General features: G+C 35.0%; 1 protein-coding gene across 1 annotated transcript in view; it reads right to left on the reverse strand.

Moving 5' to 3' along the window:
* Nucleotides 1-19,136, reverse strand: part of LOC138699960 (transmembrane protein 8B) — a 97,249-nt gene extending 78,113 nt beyond the window's left edge. Inside the window, exon 1 of the mRNA XM_069826197.1 lies at nt 18,955-19,136. The gene's annotated coding sequence lies outside the window, so the exon portion shown is untranslated. The remainder of the gene's footprint in view (nt 1-18,954) is intronic.
* Between the last annotated feature and the right edge of the window lie 808 nt (nt 19,137-19,944).

Here is a 19,944-nt window from a genome sequence, read left to right on the forward strand (position 1 = left end):
TGATAAATATGTCACACAGGAGTTATTGCAGGAACAACAACGATATGTAACTTTTATTGGTGTATTTGAGATTATGGCTTAAAGAAAACAAACATGTATATGTATACTATTTCAATTATTGAAATTTTGTTCTAGTAATGTTTACCAATAAACAGCTCAGAGCTGAATGACAAAGCATATTTTGAAATGTGATTGTTTTATTTAATGAATAAGAACGTCAGCTGTTGTAAACAAAATCACATGCTATTATTTACATGCACACTGTGACCCTTGTCTCTGTACACAGAATTGTAAATAAAAAGTCAATTAATCCTTTTACCTTACATCAATTTATAGTTTTATTGTTAGAGAATTCGTTCATTTGAACACGATTCAGTGTTTTCACAATGGGATTCATTAAACAACAAATTATTGCGTAGAACGATAGATAGCTATACAAAGCTGAATAAAAAACGAGAGTTTGTATTTACAAATCGGTTTTCTGTTTCTCAAGAACAACTTCCTAAGTAATTATTCTGGCCACGATATTGAAATGTATCATTTTTCCTTAAGGAATGGTTGCGTTTTTTTTTGTGTTCATCTTTCTTATCTCTTAACTAGTGGCTTCTGTTTCTACTGATTGCAGGTTTTAGGATGGATGTCTTGTGTTGACTTACAATTTTATACAATGTGGAAACAGATCTTATGCATTTATTTATAAGTGCAATAAAGAAAATTTTTCTGTCATAACACGGATTGTCTGCAAAGGTAGGAGTCTTAATTTTACGCCTCCGTGGATTTTAATAGACATAACTTTGCATACCTCACTTATAATAAATATTTTAATTGCGACGAAAGTATTAGAATTAAAATGTTCCTAAGACATTCAGCTTCCCAAATATTATTACTTTTCATAAAAATCAAAAGGAAATAACTGCAATATCACAGATATACTACCTGCACTTTATAACAATACTGTAACATTATAAATATTACGTAACTAATATTCTCACTAGTCCACCGTTGTGGCTGAGGTGTTAGCGAGTCTAACTCCGAACCCAGCGGTCATCTTCGCCACTTCCTTTCCTTCTCCATTATCCTTTCCTCATCATCCCGTTTTTGGTTTTTCAGATCACCCTATCGGCGGCCTCCCGAAGCTGCTGACTCTCTCGACCGGCCTCCGTAGAATGTAGTTACGCTATGTTGGATGGCTTCTGCAATGGCACCCGAGGCGGACGTACTCGTTTCGCCTCGGACCGACAATGGGGAATCTGCCAAAGCAGGAATGGTATATGGATTTTGTCGGCTGTAGGGTCCGATCGTTAAGGGAGTCATGTGGTTAGGACGGTGCGCGTAGGGGATCTGCGGCACGAGGGTTAGCGCAATAGATCTCAATAGGTCGCAGTGTTGGGCCATCCGTGCCCTCTCAGTTAAATTCCATTCCATTCCAGTTCAATTCCATTCCACGACCCTCACTAACTTGCTTGCCCGATCAGAAAAATTAATGTGACGCTTTGAGCTCCTAATTACGTACTGCTGATGACTAAACTGTACTCTTTATATAGAAACACCCTCATAACATTTTATTGAAATCAGAATGCTGCACAATACTAATTATACAAACTATACGTAAAAATAACTAATTTTCTTCATATGAGTCACCAAAGTGGTTCTAGAGTATTTGTACGTGACCGCATGAAAAAATTTGCTAATAATTATCTGTTTTCATCTATAATTTGATGTAATATTACAGCGTTGCAATGGATTATTTAGGAATATTTTAAGATTCAACGTCTATATGCCTCAGCATAGGTGAACAATAATGCACCAGTATTTGTGTAACGTGTGGTTAGCACGATGATTTCCCCAGCTGATTTACTAAACAAATTTCGCTGATCACTGTAGCTCCCCAAAATAATCACCATGCTGGATGGACATCGGTTTCATACACTGGTCGAGATTTCTTGAGAAAACTTCTCCCCCACGAAGAATCAAACCGTGTCGCTTTCTGTGACGCTAGTCTAAAACATAACATCTTAAGAATATGGAAAACTACTGCATTATATGCAATGATACGACATCAATAAGTTAATAAAATAAAATAAAAGTTACTTACGGATCTGATGTTCATAACTTTCTATTCTTCCTAATCGTAATATTTTGTCCATTGCTAATGTAACTTGTGATATGCAGGTGAAGACCCGATGTCGCATCAATTCCCGTTTACGCAGGACTATATCTCTATGCATATAATGCTGAAACTCAGCTTAAATAAATTAACCAGGAAATTGGGACACCCTTTAAGCATAAAACTGTGGCTTCAAAATACAAAAAAATCAATCGGCTGATAACGTTTTATCTGCGTCATAATGTTATCAGCATGTGGAGTTAAAAATAGTTCTTCGCCAATTACTGTAGATTCAACAGAACTTTTAGGAGCAAGCCCAGTTCTAAAGTTCGTGTTCTGGCAAAAATTTATGTTTTGTTCATCAGTATGTAGGAATTAATTGTATTCGATTTAACAATTTCTCCAATTTGAGGAGTGATTTCTCGTAGAATATGAATTTACATTCACTAATACTATTAAATAATTTTACTAGGCCTATGTGTATTTTATAAATCGACAGATGTATAGCATTATTATGCTGCATATCTTCATGTAGAACAACGCGTGATTCCTACCACCTGTCGACAGGTGTATAGCTTTATTATGCTGCATAATTTTACATAGCACGCGGGGTCCTTCCACCTGTCGACAGATGCATAGTTTTATTATGCTGCAATAATATCTTTACATAGTGCGCGTGGGTCCTACCACCTGTCGACAGGTGCATAGCTTTATTATGCTGCATATCTTTACGTAGAACACGTGGGTCCTACCACCTGTCGACAGGTGCATAGCTTTCTTATGCTGCATATCTTTATGTAGAACACGTGGATCCTACCACCTGTCGACAGGTGCATAGCTTTCTTATGCTGCATATCTTTACGTAGAACGCGTGGGTTCTACCGCCAATCGACAGGTGTACAGCTTTATTATACTGCATATCTTTACGTAGAGCGTATGGATCCTACTACCTGTCGACAGGTGCATAGCATTCATGGTACATATCTTTACGTAGAACACGTGATTCCTAACATCTGTCAACAGGTGCATAGCTTTATTATGCTACATATTTTTACGGAGAACAACTAGTGTGTGCTATCACGCTTTGACAAGTACATAACATTACTATGCGCGCTGAAGAAGATCCGTGGAAACACAGGTAAAACAAGGGGAATTTAAGATATACAAAGGAAATAATCGACATTAAGGGGAATACAAATGTAACAAGGAGAATACAAGGACAACAAGAGGAATATAAAGTTGATAATGAAACTGTAAAGAGAAGAATGGAAATACAAGCAGACAATTGAAAAAGAGAAAAGTGAGATTACAAGCAGAACAAGGGGAATATAAGGAGAATACAATGAAGACAAGTGGAATATAAGGAGAACAAGGGAGATACAGGAACAACTTGGAGAATACAAGGAAACAGGGATAATGAAAGGAGAACAGGAGGAATACAAGGAAAAGAGGAGGAATACAAGGACAAGCATAGGAATAGGACAACCCAGGTTAGACAAAGAGAGCAAGGGGAATACCGGTAATTTGTGAACTAGAGAATGGTTGCATTTTTATATCACAGTCAGTTCCCAAGTTACTCCTTTCTCATAAATAATAATAATAATAATAATAATAATAATAATAATAATAATTATAATAATAATAACAATATATAACAATGATAATAATAATAAAAATCATTTATTTTACCTGGCAGAGTTAAGACCTTGAGACCTTCTCTTCCACTCAATCAGGTCTACAATTAATACATCATCATCATCATCATCATCCTCCAAACAAATCGCTATCGTCAGCATCTTCTTCTAGTCATATCGTAATTTCCCGTAACTATAGTCCAGGCACCCAACTATGGTGCAAAACGCATTATGTACTACTTAGACCTCCAAGAGTTCGGTGTTTGCCATTTAAGGCGCCACTGTGATGGAATTATGTTCCCCATAGCTGTTTCTATCTACCATTACACGCGGAAATGATATGGATGCTTAACAAGGTCAGTGTGCATCGTTCTATTGAATGTGTGAAGGCACGAAATCATTCAGTTTGTGATTGTTTTATTAAGCTCTCCTCTGTAGAACTGGTACGTTATAGATATACGATTCTTTGTACAATTAAATCTGGCTATATAGTGTTTACTTTCATGTAATAATTACACTGGCAGAGGTTAAGGACTCTACGTGAAAAATGTTTAACCTCAAGGCTAGAAGTCGGTCCTCAACTATGTACCACAATTTTTCGTGGACCATAGTTGTATTTGATTTTGAAATATTTGTTTCAATAAAATGTAATCAATGTGATTATTTACTTCTGCAAATACGGTATCTTAGTATATTCTAAAACACCATTTAACATTATAGTCAAGTAAACAAAGAAACAGGCTGTTCCAGCATCAATGGTACTAGCACGAATGATGGCCCGGTAAAACGAAAACTTCAGGGTGGAAGGAAAACAACCGTCCCTGTAAGTGACTATGAGAGGAAAACATAATAAAACAAATTGAAAACCTCAAATGCGTCTCGAAAAAGAGAGATCTATTTTCAATTTCATAATTACAAGAGAAGTGGAGATTCAAAGGATCGAAATAAGCCTAATGAATGTAGTTCTCAGTACGATAAATAAACATTATCAGTGAATTTATTTGCATAATATTTTGCTAAGAATGTGTTAGTTTATTTTGATACCGTACTTTTGTTCTTTAATATACATTCACCTGCAAAAAAACTGGGCCAACTACATTTTCTTTAAAATTTTTGAAAATTGTAGGATTTTTTAAATAATTGTATATGTGCTGAGGTTCATTTAGTTATTCATTTATTTTGTGATGCGTAACAATGTAATAATATACACGTAATAGCCAACAATGATCTGAAAAGAAGATTCGTTCTTGTAATATTGAGTGTAAACTTCTCGGACTCATTTCGAGCTAAGCTGAAGATGTCTACAGACTGTAAGCTCTTTTGAGGCAGTATTGGAGTACTTCATTGTATATAAATGTCACTAAGTCCTACCGATTCAGCAAAAGTGGTTGCATTGATAGAAGGTGGGAATAGTCAGCGTTATGTGGCTGCAGTTCTTGGGATTCCTCGATCGTCCGTACAACGAGTGTACCATCGCTTTAGAGAGACAGGAGGTTATTCCAGGAGACCCGATTCAGGGAGAAAACGAGTAACTTTGGCTCGTGACGACCATTTTATTGTCCTAAACACATTAAGAAATCGCCAATCCACAGCTATTGAGACCAGAGGAGTCTTCCAGAAAATAAGACAAGTTAACGTGAGTGAGAGAACTGGAAGAGGACGTCTGGATGAATGTGGGCTGATTCCAGAAGACCAGCTAAAGGCCCAGAATTTCTCCAGCGACATCATGTTGAACGATTACGATTTGCTCACAATCATGCTAATTGGAACCTGGGGGAGTGGCGACGAGTGCTCTTCACAGATGAACCGAGATTTAGTTTACGGATGGACGTGAAAGAGTGTGGAGAAGAGAAGGAGAACGTTTTTCTTCATGTACCTTCAGTTCACGTGTCAGTTTCCAAGGTGGATCACTAATGGTATGGAGTGGCATTTCGTAAGAAGCTCACACAAAACTTGTTTTCATTAATGGAGGTTCTTTGACTGCTCCAAGATACATCGAAGAAAGTCTAATTTAACATGTGGTACCATATGCCCCACTTATTGGTGGGGCATATGCTACAAGAATCGTGGATGAGTTCCTTCACGACATTGGATTGAATAGGATGACATGGCCAGCAAGAAGTCCAGATATAAACCCTATTGAACATGCGTGGGGCATGCTAGGAAAGCGAGTTAGAAGTCCTCTAACTCCTCACAGCAACTTACAACAGCTCCGAAATGTTCTAAGTACAGAATGGAATAGAATCGACCAGACTGACATCCAGAAACTGATCGAAGGGTTGAATCGGCGAATGGTAACAGTGATACAGTCACGGGGAGGCAGTACCCGCTATTACCAACATCTGGGTGGCCACAAAATCAGTTGAACATATGGAAGAAAATTGATATAATTTGTAAGTTTTTACACCTTTTAATTATATCTAATGTTTGGCGTTGAATATAATAGCGCAAATGATAATGAATAATTTTTTTTTTCTGGGAAGCGATGTTTTCTTCATTTCTTAAAGGATTTTCTGATTCTCACCTCATAAAATATTGAGAAACTTTAGGTGGCCCGGTTTTTTTTTTTTTTTTTTTTTTTTTTTTTTTTTTTTTTTTTTTTTTTTTTTTGCCGGTGAGTGTAGTTATTCATTATTGCAGAAAAATGACTTTCAGATTTCACTTGTTTATTGAGTGTTTATGCAATGTATACTAATAAAAAGAATCCATGTACTTTTAATTTATTTCTCTGCTAGATTATGTTTCTACCCTTAAATTAGAAACTCAATGTATTGATTTACGAATAATTACAGCTCCAGCTATAGTCCATTCATGCTTTCAAGCATGAATATATGAGTGGACCATAGTTGGGCAACTCAGAATACAACTATGTACCAGTGCTTATTATTTTTTAACACTTGTAATAAAATAATTTCAAACACATAGGCCCATGTCAATATTTATTTATTGTAAACTTACAAGAGTCCGAAGCCAAAATTTCACTTAATCTGGAGGAATGGTACTGAATATACAAAGAAAAATGTGACAAATGTGGACCATGGTTAGGGGAAACTACGGTACTCCTTCTGACGCCATCCAACCATTGTTCTCTTGGTTTTCCTGCTCTTGTTCTACCCTCCGCAGTCCACTCGAAACATTATCTTCGATATTGTTCCATTTTCCATCTTCTTCACGTGTCCAAACCATTTTAGTCGTCTGTCTTCAGTTGCTTCTATAGCGTACTTCTCTATCTCCATAATTTTTCTAAACCTTTAATTTCTAATTTTTTTCCCTTTCTTGATTTTCTTGCTTCTCTCCACCAGAAATGATGATGATGATGATGATAATAATAATAATAATAATAATAATAATAATAATAATAATAATAATAATACTTACTTACTTACTGGCTTTTAAGGAACCCGGAGGTTCATTGCCGCCCTCACATAAGCCCGCCATTGGTCCCTATCCTGAGCAAAATTAATCCATTCTCTATCATCATATCCCACCTCCCTCAAATCCATTTTAATATTATCTTCCCATCTACGTCTCGTCCTCCCTAAAGGTCTTTTTCCCTCCGGCCTCCCAACTAACACTCTATATGCAATAATAATAATAATAATAATAATAATAATAATAATAATATTAATAATAATCATCATCGCCATCATCATAAAAGTTTCTTGCTAGAAAAATAGCTATACAAATTTATTACATACATTTCAAAATTTGAAACTGTTTGAGTTATATAGATTAGGGAATTTCTTTATTAATTCATCGTAAATTACAGGGCCGATATTAATACTGTGATTGAAAGCAGCGCTCTTTAAACACTTGGGTCCAAATGTATTGTATCCATGCCTTTCGTTTTGTGATTATATGATGTTAGTGTGATTTTTAGGTTATAAAATTTGATAATTCCATTGATATAAATTTGTTATATTTCCAAAACTTTAAATTAAAACAGTTTTTCGGAAAGCTAATAAATAGCATTTTTAGACGTATAATTATTCTTTTCTGCAATAAATCTAGTGGATTAAGCTTAGTTTTATAAGTAGTACCCCATCCTAATTTTCCATACTGAGTTACAGACTGAATTAACGCAAGGTAAACTGTACGTAGTACATTTATTGGTAAGCAATTTCGTAACTGAACAAAATAACATATAATTTTACGTAGGTAATTTGTTATAAAGATGGTTGATATATTTGTCTCATTAGGGATGTTTATTAATAATGATCCCTAAATATTTAACTTCTGAAGATTCCTTTATAATTGGACAATCGCAGTTAATATGGGCGTATATATGAAGAATGCTCGGTGATTAAAATTTGTAAAATTGAGAGGCACGAGAGTACCAACAGTGAAATGTCTCATCAGCCTGTTAAGTCCATCATAATTACCACTCCAGTTAATTACTGGAAATCGGAATGGAATTCGTGGAATGATAAGCCAACGCTTTAGCATAGTTATTACAGTAAGAGCTTAATAATATAGAAGACAACATTCATGTTCGACGTTTCATATCCATCCACAAACAACGATAAGAAGTAGTACACAAAGCAAAAAATTATACGTGTTCGACAGATGAAGTTATATTGTTTTCGGAAAAATAAGATATCTTCGAAGTTCTCATCATTTCAAAAAAATACTCAATTTTCTATAAGAATTTCAAGTGTCTAGTTTATCTTCTCCTAGGAAAAATTACAGATAGTGAAGGTTTGCTTCCTGTAACCAGTGGAATAGCATATCCAAGTCATCACCAGTATATTATATAACACATGTTAGTGATCACAATTGAATTTAAGATTCTGCCCAATATACAATGCTCAAATATGGTAATAATGTTGAGGTTAAATAAATCTATACTAATAATAAATCTGTAGACGAAATTTTTCTGGTAATTTTCGATTTCCCAAAAATAATTGGTCCTAACATATATAATTAACCACCCTGAAACCGAAAATCGCTTTTTTGAAATTTTTGTTTGTATGTCTGTCTGTCTGTCTGTCTGTATGTTTGTTACCTTTTCACGCGATAATGGCAGAACGGAGTTAGATGAAAATTGGAATATAAATTAAGTTAGTTGTAACTTAGATTTTAGGCTATATGGCATTCAAAATACATTATTTAAAAGGGGGGTTATAAGGGGGCCTGAATTAAATAAATCGAAATATCTCGCTTATTATTGATTTTTGTAAAAAATGTTACATAACAAAAAGTTCTTTACAAATAATTTCCGATAATTTTTATTCTTTTAAAAATTTTGACAGGACTGATATTTAATGAGTTAAATGAGTTATAAAATTAAAATAACTGCCATCTAAGGCGGTGTAATGAAATAAAGAACAAATGACTTCGTCTATAAGGGGCCTTGGTCAACAACAATCGAAAGCTATGAATCATAGCCTACAGAAAATGTTTCTGTGATTGTATGAAGTAATATCGGAAGCTAAATTAATCGATTTGTGTAATTAATTATTATTTCACCATTGGAAAGTGTAGTTTCTCTATATGGACATCATGCTATAATATTATTACAGTAACATCTGAGTGAATTGAGGACAGGTAAGATTAAAATAGCTTCTTATGCACAGGAAACTTGAAGGATATTCTGTATATTCGTTTTCTGTATTTCTTAAAATAATGTTTATCTCAGAGAATTAACGAACATCGAGAGTGTATTCATTTAGTATGCAGTAATAATATATTAGGTTAACATTCCATTATTTTATAATCCAAATTTTAACTATGCTTAATTGAATCGTGTAAAAATACATAAAATGCATATGCATTAAATGCAATGCAAAAAAAAATGGGCAATGAGCCAAACAGATTATGTTGCGCTGTTGTAAAATAAAATTTGTTCCTCCTGAGATTCAAGAGCCCCCATAACAAATTAAAAACTTACTTATCGGAGTACATCCGTTATCAACACACTTTTTATATAATATAATATAATATAATATAATATAATATAATATAATATAATATAATATAATATAATATAATATAATATAATATAATATAATATAATATAATATAATATAATATAATTTATTTCAAGGGTTCAGAACCATAGTGGGCCAAGCGCCATTTACTGAATACGTAGAAAACAAGGGTTAAAATTAAGTTATTACCATAATTCAATGGAAACATATAACAAGTAAAATAAAGTATACGCATTAAATCTAAATGATGTCAATGTTCATTAAATTATGGTTGCATGTAATAACAATTAAGAAACATGTTAAAGGAATTGGCATTGCACCAAATGAGTGTCTCTGGATCAAAATGATCGCATTTTAATTATTTAAATACAATTTAAATTAAGTAACATATTAAACGATTTATCCTTCTATCAAACACGAATGCTCCCTGGGTCAAATGTCCTATTTTAATTATGTAATTACTTTATATTTATTTCTAACGGGTGCAGCGGAGAGCACGGGTACGGCTAGTAAATAAATAAATAAATAAATAATAATAATAAAGCGAAACAATTGAAGATTGGACATCAAGAAGGCTGTAGGCTATGTAAAAATAGAAAAACTGTACAAAGCAGGTACAACTAGTAATGCAATATCATATATTTTCTGCTCATCTACGAGAGAAGGTACGTTCTAAATAAAATTACAGTGGGACTGATCCTTCTTTCTTAGTGGAATAAGCCATGACATAGACTTTTTTTGTGGAAAAACTAATTTTCAAAGATCTTTCTTATGTCCAGTCTTCAATTATTTATTTAGCAGTGTATGAAACAAATAAATAATAAGATTCAACAAAATATGATTGAATTATAAGAACCTAAAGCTATGAAACAAGGAAATGGAACCATTTCTTATTAATGGAGAAAAAAACTCGCTTCGGCGCCGAGGATCGAACCCACGACCCCCAGTTCTACATACTGATTGCTCTAACCACTGAGCTACGCCAAAGTTCAACCCATCGCACCGGATCGAATCTTTCTCCATTAGTTCTTTTACCTTAGTGGCCTTACTCCATGTTCGACTGATAAATTGACATAAGTTACATTTTTAAAATGAAGAAGGCAAACTTACGAATTCTAAACGAGGCAGTAGAGCAAGTGACAGTTTCAAATACTTGGGTTGTTCTATAAGCAGTAACTTGAGCTGCTGCCAGAAAATCAAAAGGAGGATAGCAATGGCAAAGGAAGCTTTTAATGGAAAAAGGAGCATCTTCTGAGGACCTCTGGAAAATAACTAAGGAAGAGAATAGTGAAGTGCTTTGTGTGAAGTGTAGCATTGTATGGGGCAGAAACATGGATATTACGACGAAATAGAGAGAAAAGAATAGAATCTTTTGAAATGTGGATATGGAGAAGAATGAAGTGTGTGAAGTGGACAGACAGAATAAGAAATGAAGCTGTGACGGAATGAGTGGGTGAAGAATGAATGATGCTGAAACTGATCAGAAAGAGAAAAAGGAATTGGTTGGGTCACTGCTGAGAATAAACTGCTTACTGAAGGATGCACTGGAAGGAATGGTGAACGGGAGAAGAGTTCGGGGCAGAAGAAGGCATCAGATGATAGAAGACATTAAGATATGTATGTGGATTTATTTTAGTAGATTATTTTACGACGCTTTATCAACATCTTAGGTTATTTAGCGTCTGAATGAGATGAAGGTGATAATGCCGGTGAAATGAGTCCGGGGTCCAGCACCGAAAGTTACCCAGCATTTGCTCATATTGGGTTGAGGAAAAACCCCGGAAAAAATCTCAACCGGGTAACTTGCCCCGACCGGGAATCGAACCCGGGCCACCTGGTTTCGCGGCCAGACGCGCTGACCGTTACTCCACAGGCGTGGACATATGTGGATCATATGCGGACACTATGAGAAAGGCAGCAAATAGGAACGATTGGAGAATGCTGGGTTTGCAGTGAAAGACATGAACATGGATAGAACACTATGTATGTATGTATGTATGTATGTATGTATGTACTATGTATGTATGTATGTATGTATGTATGTATGTATGTATGTATGTATGTATGTATGTATTTTAAGTCAACAGTCATCACACAAGGAGAGCTCTATGAATAAGAAATAGTAACCATCATAGATTTTTATAGGACCAAAAAATTAATCTTTACATAAGTAAATGGAAGCTTAGAATCTACCATTATATCTATAACAATCGGTGCTCTGGAAACAAAACGTAAGACTCCAAATATTACAGTGATGAAATATTAGCATCATTTATAGACGAATGGAAGGAAGCTCTGGAATTCTGTGCAAGCGATATGGCTTCACTCTATCATTTACTACATTAATTTTCATGATATAATAAAATACGCAACTACAATAAGGATAAACATAACTTCAAAACTGTATTGCCGACGTGATTATGAATTCAAAAAATGTGGACCATGTATAAATTGCAGCCACACACAATAGCAATCGATACCATGAACCATAAACAAAGGACCGTACTTTCCACCAGGGCAGTAAGTGATAGAGGTCATATTATCAATCCGATGCTCGCAAATCATCTTTGATTTAACGTTGTGCGATAGTTTTGGGATTTTGCAATCCGTCACACACGTAGAATTGTCCAAAACCTGGGAGCTATGAATCGGCTCATCATCAGAATAAAATAAGAAAAAGCGAACATGTGTGTTGGATCCGTTATCAAGACCGTACACTTCTTTTTTCCTATGTTCCTGACAATGGAGCCGACACGCTCTGCATCTATTACGTGATGCAAACAAAAACATCTGGCACCAGATATTGAAAGCTCAGCTCCGGAAACAGAATTCACACTGAGACCGGCAATGTAAATTTCCACGTGACCTAAGAAAAACATGGAATTACGAGATAAACTAACAATTTTAAATCACAAGGTTGTGAAACCTAAAAGCTGCAATCACACCAGTATAGTAATAACACGTTTTCTTTTTTTTCAACTAATCGGTGCTCTAGGAACAATATTCGAAGAATTCACATATAGGAACTACACCAGTTAACCAACCATGGGTAAGTAACTGGTTGTAAATCACTTCAGGAAAAAATTATACAAAGACGGACAGTGTGAACTTGAGGTATTATGATCTAAGATATAGGATGATGTGTCGCTGTCTAAAATCGTATAGGATTTGTCTGAGACGACGAGGACGATGATGATAATGATAATGATGATGATAAATTGTTAAAGATTTCTTATCTGGAGAGAATATCAGATGATAAGGTCTAAAACTTGGAGCTGAATTAATATTATATTATATTATTTATTTATTTATTTATTTATTTATTTATTTATTTATTTATTTATTTACTCACTCACTCACTCACTCACTCACTCACTCACTCACTCACTCACTCACTCACTCATTTATTTATTTTACTTATTGGCCGGCTAGCTCAGCTGGTAGAGCAGCTGGCTACGGACTGGAAGGTCCGGGGTTCGATCCCAGGTGGTGACAGGATTTTTTTCTCGTTGCCAAACTTTCAGGACGGCCCCGAGGTTCACTCAGCCTCCTGTAAAATTGAGTACCGGGTCTTTCCCGGGGTAAAAGGCGGTCAGAGCGTGGTGCCAACCACACCACCTCATTCTAGTGTCGAGGTCATGGAAAGCAAGGGGCTCTACCTCCATGCCCCCCAAGTGCTTTCATGGCATGTTACGGGGATACCTTTACCTTTTTTTACTTAAATATATTAACGTCCTAACCAACAGTGATTGTCCAATATTAGTTTAGTATAAGGGTTACAATAATATTGCAACACTATTAATGAAGATAATCAAAATAATAACAGTAGTAGACTAATATTTACATTCGATATTTTACAATCATGCAAATTCTGAGTTTATAATTTAAATGGCTAAAATTATTCTCTATGAAAGTTGGCAGTTTTAATGCAACTCGAGACCGGGGAAAGAGATTATTAATTTTAGAGTTTCTTCTAGAAACGTTTATAATTTGTCATACCTTTCGTAGGAAGACGGACGTTAACGTTGTTTATGAAAGATTCACATGTTGTATGACCTTTGAAGTCCTTGGATAAAAATAGGACACCAAGGTCTTAGCGTCTAGAATATAAATAAAATTGTGGCATTTAAAACAATCATATATCTTCTTTCGTAACTATTCTTGGAGTCAGTGGGCAGAAATCTATATGAATATGCGTTGGATACTTTCAAATTTAGCCGAATGTGGTTTTAACAGAATTCGCGACTACAGATTAAGTTTCGATGTCGCTAACACAAAGTAAAGAATCAGGAGTAAATCAGGCCTTGAGAATGAGTAAGTTGTATGTATTGAACGTGTTAAACCTAACATTCTAATTGAATAATTACATGCTTGAGAAAATAAAGGTAACCGTCAAGAATTACTCAAAGATTTTTAGGTACGATTTATTCTACTCATTTTATTATTATTTAAGTTATAATTGAATTTGAGTGAAACAGATTTCCTTGAAAAGTATTTGAAATTATTCTTGAAAACATTAATTTTCATGCCGTTCATTGGAAACAATAATAATAATAATAATAATAATAATAATAATAATAATAATAATAATAATAATAAATTAATATTAAGGCAACTTCTACTGAAGTTACTTGCTGAGATTTGATAAAACCAGCATTAAATTTTAAGTCGTGCGGCTGGGATGGGATAAAACAGTTGCATGAGATATCAAATAAAACAAACAGTAGACAAGAAATCGCTATGAAAGAGACATTTCTCTCATTGGACTCGCTAGATTTGTAAGAAGAACTAAAACTTTCCTAGATTACTATTTTTCGTAACATTTACACCATGGCTATGAAACACTGTTTACTAATGAATGCCCTTGAACTGTTTCACCTTCACCAAAGAGAATGCTGGGTGGTCCATAGAAATATGATAAGTGGCAAGTCTAAAGTATAAAGCACTCATTGACTTAATTTCGTGGCATGTTAGTAATAAATTCAAAGCTAAAAATAAACTATGCTATAAATGTCCAGAGACGAAGCACAAGACGCGAACTTTTGAACTGGATGCTTGATGTTGTAGCCTGCTGTGCTCCAACCACGAGAAAGTCTCTGCGGAATGAAACGAAGCGGGGTAATGCTGTGAATGAATGTTGATATCATAAGGTGTCATAAGGTCACACACGTGGGTACTCGTATCTCTATTGGCTCGCTCTCACAGCACAAACAATAACATTGTTACACACATATTTATACTACCGTAGTTACAAAATTAGGTCACTGTTAATCTCCTGGTCTTTTAATCCCTCCATATAGGATATAACATATGCAGGAGAGCGCATGGTTTTTAAACTGACGGTATAACGATAATATTATCTATCTACTTCGCTCCAATAGATGACGCAATAGTAAGCACATTCCTTTCACTGTTGATCTCCTGGTTGGAGAACAGTAGGCCTACTCCAGCTATGAAAGATACTGAAAGATGAAGAATGCACGTTCTTTATGAATCCACATTCTTAAGCATTGAGAACGGGTTATTTTTAAAGTATTGCTTATTAATATACGTATATTATAACTGCAGCAATGAGGAAGTAGAACAAGTGGGCAGATACATTCTGTCTTTTAAGTTTCGTTACTCATTGCTGTGGTGGCATCCGTTATTGCCAAGAATTGACAACAGATTAATGGCAAGCTTACATATATAATTTTGTCTTTGTACTCCTTCTTTAGCATAATCTCATAATCACTATCGACAGTCCTATTTATATGCTGGTTCTAGTAGACATATAGACATATAAAAAAGTCATTAAAGTTTCCCTTCTGCACTGAAAGATACGTAGAAAGTACCTCTGATGTGGCTGAATTTATCTAAATTTATCTAATACTAGGAGTGTACTATAACTAGTAACATGAGCTGTTGCCAGCAAGCCAAAGGAGAATAGTAGGCTAATAAATCATTGCAAAGGAGGCTTACTTACTTACTTACAAATGGCTTTAAAGGAACCCTCAGGTTCATTGCCGCTCTCACGTAAACCCGCCATCGGTCCCTATCCTGTGCAAGATTAATCCAGTCTTTATCATCATATCCCACCTCACTCAAATCTATTTTAATATTATCCTCTCGTCTACGTCTCGGCCTCCCCAAAAGTCTTTTTCCTTCCGGTCTCCCAACTAACACTCTATATGCATTTCTGGATTCGCTCATACGTGCGAAGGAGGCTTTTAATAGAAAGAGAAGCGGACCTCTGGAAAAAATACTAAGGCAGAGACTAGTGAAGTGCTTCGTGTGGAGTGTGACAGAAATGTGAACATTACGACGAAGTGAAGAGAAACGACTAGAAGTATTTGAAATGTTGATAGTGAGAAGGATGGAGCGTGTGAAATAGACAAACAGAATAAGAAATGAATCTGTGAAGAAAGAATAAGAGTGAAACTGATCAGGAAGAGGAAAAGGAATTGACTAGATCACTGTCTGAGAAGCAACTAACTACTGAAGGATGCACTGAAAGGAATGGTGAACGGGAAAAGAGTTCGGGTCAGAAGAAGATATCAGATGATAGACAATATTAAGATATGTGAATCGTATGCGAAGACTAAGAGGAAGACGGAAAATAGGAAAGATTTGAGAATGCTGGATTTGTAGGGAAAGGTCTGCTCTTAGGGAGAACATTGTGAATGCAGCATAGAGATTTGTTGCGGTTGTCCCGCTTTTCTGATGAATGATGGTGGTAATGCTGAGGTGAGGTTAGTCTTATTACTAAGTCAGTTAATTAACGGCATTGTGTAACTACTAAGTTATTTACACAGCGAGATGCTATTTAGTAAGGTGAGGCGGTTGATTCGTCATCGGAGTACCTGACATTCGCCCTATCCAGGTTGGCGATAGAATAGTTGTAACGTAAAAATTTGAGACTCCTTGATCATGTGGATAGCATGACAGAAAATCATCACCTACAGCAACCAAAATAAAAACATGTATACACATACATAGAACATGTTAAACCACAGAAAGAAGATGTTAAGTCAGTTTTCAAAAAATTTGCTTGGGAGCATTTTTTAACTTTAATACACTGTCATGACATTATTAATTTACATACCATTTAGTTTATATCAACATAATTGGAAAGAACATGTAAATAGAATGCCAACAACAAGTATAATGAGAGCAGCCATGAATTATAATCCATCAGGAAGGAGATCATTAGGAAGACCAGTAAAACGTTGGCGAGATCAATTTTAATGGAGGCGGAACAGGCCGAAAGGCCTAAACCTTGATGATGATGATGATGATGATGATGATGATGATGATGATGATGATGATGATGACCATTTAGTTTAAGATAACCGTGTTACAATGCAAGCTTTTTGTCATTATGATTTACTAGAAACATAGTTCACTTTGTGAGCTACCAGATGGTACCAAAAACAAAAAATAAAAAAGTGAATTAGCGCGTTCTTTTCGTGGATCCTTCGTACGTAATAAAGTATTTTTATTTGTATGATTTAAAACAAACAAGAGGAAATCAAAATAATTAAATAATTTTTAAAAAGTATTCTCTTATTAATACTTACGATGCTGTCTGTGTAACATGTGAGAGGAGCAAAGATTTAAATAAAAGATAGAAAACGTGAATTGGCAAACATATCAAGTTCATTGAAGTAAATTGTTCAGGATACTATATATTTTTCTAAATTATAGACATCACCTCAAAGAATTTGAGTGACCACAAGGGTCCTGAATACAATAAACATGTACAATATGATGTGATGTGATACATTAAAGAAAAAAGAAAGTTAATTTTTGAAGGCAAATATAAGTGGATTAATTGAAATAGAGATGATGATGTAATATTTGAAGAGAATCCTTGATAATATTTATAAGAATAGACATTTCATAATCAAAAGGAATGTGAAGTTCCTTAAGATAATTCCATGTGAATTTTGTAATTGAACCTCTACTGCCAAACAGCAAACCAATGACAGACCATTGTTTAAGAGGGACGTTGTACTTTTGAGAAAGATACGGCAGACAAGGTTCATATATAGACTTCTTCTCAATATCAACTTTGGTGGCCTGATTTAGGTTTCTTTCGAAACGGATAGTAGGGTCAAGAACAAGAGCCCGTTTTAAGCGTCCCTTGATAGCAATGTCTGCCCGTCTAAAAGAACTACATAGGCTTGCCATATAAGAAAAATATTGAAATATTTGTATTCAAATCCACAGGCTTAGAGTCGGATTCGGGGTATTCTTTTTTAAAGGATGGTAACGTATGCAAGACACAACATATGTCGGGTAAAAAGTCAATTTTGAAGTTGGGATGTTTGCCAATTGAGGTCTTCAATTACAGGTAAGCCTATATGTTAGAAAATATGTACATCTTTGTAACAGAAACTTTAAAAGGGGAATTGTAACAGAATGAAATTATAAACATTTTGTAATAAAGTTCCGAAAGTTAAGTATATGTTGATCAGCAATATCAGCAGGGGATATTTCTTTATAAAGAAAAACAATCTCTTCTGAAAGGTTGAAGTTTTTTCGTCTTTCAATGAATATCCTGATGCAAGCATTTTTTTTTTCCTACAAATTTTGAAATATCTCGTAATTGTTGGACATCGATTTTTTCACCTTTGTCTTTTAAATTAATAATAAAAAAGCGCAAATTAATATGAAAACTATAAAACTGAAAAATCTAAAAAATCTAAGAAAATGCAGTGACACACGAATATTTAGAACATACCTAGTAGATTTAAACATAAGGCAAGGATTATGAAGTTTGTTACATAAAACTTAGTAGGAAATCTTAATAAAAAAAATGGGAAATGCCACGGATTCTAATGTAGATACAACATTTACCTATCCACTATTCAAAAAAGGGATAACAAAAAATATGAAATGAGACATCTATTGAGGACAGAATGGGACTCCCTTTAAACCCATAAAATGATGATGATGATGATGATGATGATGATGATGATGATGATGATGATGATGTACATATTTTATGTACACAACTCGTCTTAGATTCATAGTGATGTTTTACTTGAATATACACGAAAATTAAATCATATTTGTCTCACATACATTAAACTGCATAAAATAATATACAGAGTAAACAGCATTCCGTCACTTTGTTTCAGCATGTTTATTTTTCGTCTAGAATGAGTAGCAACTAGAGAGAAGCTGTCTAACAACTCACAGAACCAGTGTAGCACTTCATCCCTGACAGCGAAAGCAGTTTTGGCGTCAACTGTACGAGAAGGTTGTGACATCGGTGCAGTATGAATAATGTACTCACATGTAGACAAGCGTAGCTCCATGTTGAGAGGCTTCATCTCAGCTGACTGCATGAATGGAGCAGGACCCACCATCACACAATCTGCAGGCTGTCTATCGTGATAAAACCAATTTCCACCAATCGAGTGTGAAGCACAGGGAGGACGGTCCGCCGCCTGGGTTGGCAGCGCGTCCTGTGTCCGTTATTGATTTTCACCCAGGCCGTTGCTGCAACGCCCTTGAATCGCTCGAGTAATGTATGATTATATTTTACTGTTCGCCCCCGTCACTTTCTGAAGGAATGACGATCGGGTTAGCACTTCGGCCAACTGATAACGGCTCGAGTTATCTTGGATTCGAGACCTGGGTTCGTGCTGAAGAATCTGGGTTAGTAGTGGGTCTAGATAACGATCCGCCAGCAGTGTTGTAGAAGGCGCTGGTGTGGCGAGATAGTTGCCTAGCAACGTTCACACTTTGCAGTCATTTGTTTCGCACTTCGGCTACAGTTTTCTACGTAAAATTTTGTTGTAATGTTATGCACTAAACTTCAGTCCATCATAGGATTATCATCCGTCCGACAAAAGGAGGACATGTGCTCTATTTTAATCATTTTATACTGTCCGACAGGCATTTAAAGAAATTGAAATATCCGGAATTTCGCATTTTCAACTAGAATTAATATGAATATTGAATAATATGCGATATTATGCGTAGAATATTTAAATAAATGCTGAAAACCTATGAAAGAATTTAACTGCTTTCAATGGTTGAAGCTGGAGCACATAAAAAAACAAAATATGATGACCTATTGACATGCATTGGATTCTTACACTCTAAAAATGTCACTATTCATGATTCTAAGGTATTTTATCAATTTTATTCTGCAATGTACAAAGATATGCCAATGAAGTTAATTTTGACAAAGGTTTAAGTTTAGATAAACAATGGTGCAAATTCTTCAATTCCAATAGTTCTGCGAGCACTGAAACTTTCTCAGAAAACTTAAAAATAT

The sequence above is a fragment of the Periplaneta americana genome, chromosome 5 (assembly GCF_040183065.1).
Source record: "Periplaneta americana isolate PAMFEO1 chromosome 5, P.americana_PAMFEO1_priV1, whole genome shotgun sequence".
NCBI classification, from domain to species: domain Eukaryota; kingdom Metazoa; phylum Arthropoda; class Insecta; order Blattodea; family Blattidae; genus Periplaneta; species Periplaneta americana.